This window comes from Mixophyes fleayi, chromosome 11 (genome assembly GCF_038048845.1).
Source record: "Mixophyes fleayi isolate aMixFle1 chromosome 11, aMixFle1.hap1, whole genome shotgun sequence".
Taxonomy (NCBI): domain Eukaryota; kingdom Metazoa; phylum Chordata; class Amphibia; order Anura; family Limnodynastidae; genus Mixophyes; species Mixophyes fleayi.
The window spans coordinates 2334158-2337078 of record NC_134412.1 but is presented as its reverse complement, the minus strand read 5'-3'; the positions used below and the strand labels follow the sequence as shown (position 1 = coordinate 2337078).

Here is a 2921-nt window from a genome sequence, read left to right as displayed (position 1 = left end):
CCAGCACGTATGCCACGTTACATCGCCCGCTGACTCCTCTGCCGCTTTTCCAGCAATTTCTAATGTATTCACAGATGACAACGCTGCTCCCAGGAACGCAGATGAAAAATTACCAGGAAGCTGGATAACTACAGCTCTGTCTGCTGCAGAGAATATTGTTATTTTCTGACATCTACTCATACAAATAACAGTCAGGTCTTTGTTTACAAAGATAAATAAAAGGTTTTCATCTGCAGTGTCAGAAATATTTTCAATTCTTTCTTTATTTTATTTGGTAAAGCAGTATGACAAACGAATACATTATATTGTTACTATTTCTAAAATAAACTTGAGGTTCAGAAATGTGAAATAGTTTAACAGGGCAGAAATTTCCTATAGAAGATGGTGTATACATAGATATACCCAGCCCACTGGTGGCACCAGTACTTCTATGGGCACTGGACACTGCACAGACATATCCCAGTTGCAGCATCCTCATAATTACAAACCCACCATTTCTCCTGATTGCAGATTTTCTGGGGGTTATTGTGAGAATTAAAAAAAAATGTCTCAATTTAAAGACAGAGATAGTTTTTCGTATATTTTTTCTATTATAAATCAGATATTTTGGCTAGTTGTTGCCTGTGCATTTTACATCACAGATGCATTTTTTTTACATTCATTGATCCGTTTAGGGCTACACTGGTGATTTTGTTACTGCAGTTTCTTCCATACAACAAGAGGCTACAAATGAATGTGATGCAGTCTTATGGGGCGGGATATGACAGCATATGTAGGTGACCATTTTATCTGGTGGTTGCATGTGACTATGGCTGAGAATCACCCATGTAGTCTGAGGAGGAGGAGGAATCACGTTCCTGCAACATTGGCTGTATTTAGTTAGGGTGTACAGATATTTTAATTTAAATAAATGATACTTTTTAGAAACGACAGTATTATATAGTTATATTAGTACAGTGTATAGAATGTATGTTAATAAAATGTACTTGGATTTTACAGGGTTGCATAGTGATATTTTCAGGATTCTTACTGGTAGTTAAATATAACTACACTATAGTGATAATATAAATATAGGTTACAACTGCTTATGTAATTCTGGTCACATGTTTATTCTAGAAACTAGGCAGAATACGCGCACTATCCTGTGATCATATCGCCATCTTGTGGCATGTGGGCACAACCAGCAGTGGATATAATATAGGCAATTCAACCATTGCAATGTCAATAGGAAGTTAATGCAATTTTACTGCTGTATCGGATGCTCAAAAGGAAGGTTATATAGTCTCCTGTAGATGGGAGGTGTGAAGTGAATGTGGCATATGATGGAGACAGGAGCAGCATACGTGGGCAGCACGGTGGCGTAGTGGTTAGCACATCTGCCTTGCAGCACTGGGGTCATGAGTTCAATTCCCAACCATGGCCTTATCTGTGAGGAGTTTGTATGTTCTCCCCGTGTTTGCGTGGGTTTCCTCCGGGTGCTCCGGTTTCCTCCCACACTCCAGTAAAAAAAAACATACTGGTAGGTTAATTGGCTGTTAACAAATTGACCCTAGTCTGTGTGTGTGTGTGTGTTAGGGATTTTAGACTGTAAGCTCCAATGGGGCAGGGACTGATGTGAATGAGTTCTCTGTACAGCGCTGCGGAATTAGTGGCGCTATATAAATGATGATGATATAGTTCTCCTCTACTGAACCAGAGTGTCAGTCTTTACATTGGTTGCCTGCTTTTCAAAGAATCTAATATAAAATTGTTCTACTAATCTACAAGGCCATCAACAAAACTGCACTGACATACCTCTCCTCGCTTGTACAAAATATCTCCCAACTCGACACCTCCGTTCTGCACAAGATCTGCGTCTCTCTTCCACGCTCATCACATCCTCCCATTCCCGGTTACAGGACTCTTTTCGGGCTGCACCCACTTTGTGGAATTCCCTCCCTCACACAGTAAGACTTTCCTCTAGTCTTCAAACCTTCAAGCGTTCTCTCAAAACCCACCTCTTCAGACATACTGTATGTATTACCCAGTATTGTTTTACTAATGTTCATTCCCACTGGAAAAAGTTATAACCCCTCTCAGTAAATTCAACTGTGTTTGATCTAGAGTCTTATAAGATAGATTGAAGACTCGAAGGAGTGAATTAAATTCCGTGATGACATCCCAGCGATTATTTCTGGGTAACCGAACATAATGAATTTTCTTGCACACCTGCAGAAGAAATATCTGTGATGTTACATCCTCACAGAGTGCCTTCATGACTGTTCCAGAGTTGCTGGTCGGCAAAACCGCGGGGAATTGAACCCCTCCTAAAAGAGGACTTTCACTTTTTTTTTTTAATATATATGCGTTTATGATCAGGTCATAGATTATAGTAACTTGTGATTGTCAGGACTCTCTTCCTCCCTGTACTGACGTCCCCGGCCGTCGCCATGACGACCGGGGCGTCACTTCCTGTTACGCGGGCCCGACCGTTGCCGAAGCAACAGCCGGACGCCGAGTGTATTAAGCGCTGCACCCCGGCAAGTGCAGCAGCCAGGCACATGCGCTAAGTTATAGCCTGCGGGCTAATTAAGCACTGCAATTTAGTTATTTAGTCTGAGCCTGCTAATCATTACAGGGCTAAGCCCTGATTGGCCAATGTCAGTATATTAGGCAGGGAGGGCTTAGCCTCCCTGCTGGTTATAGCGTCCTGGTTTGTTCCTTGTGCTGACCTGCTTGATATACTGTTGGACTTCTGTTGTGACCCTTTTGCCTGTTTTCTGGACCTTGTCTTATTGCCTGTGACCCTGACCTTTTGGCCTGTACCTTGGATTCTGCTGATCTGCTTGTGTCCCCAACCCTTGGTGTGTTTTCTGACTATTCAACCCTGCAAATGACCCATGACCTTGGCTTTCGTTTCACCATCCATTACCATCTGTACT

General features: G+C 42.1%; 1 long non-coding RNA gene across 1 annotated transcript in view; it reads left to right on the top strand.

Annotated features, from left to right (window-relative positions):
* LOC142108010 (uncharacterized) overlaps nt 1–247 on the top strand; it is a 3013-nt gene extending 2766 nt beyond the window's left edge. The window contains exon 2 of the long non-coding RNA XR_012680069.1: nt 1–247. This exon is cut by the window's left edge and continues 10 nt beyond it. This is a non-coding gene — a long non-coding RNA (uncharacterized LOC142108010).
* The last annotated feature ends 2674 nt before the right edge of the window (nt 248–2921 follow it).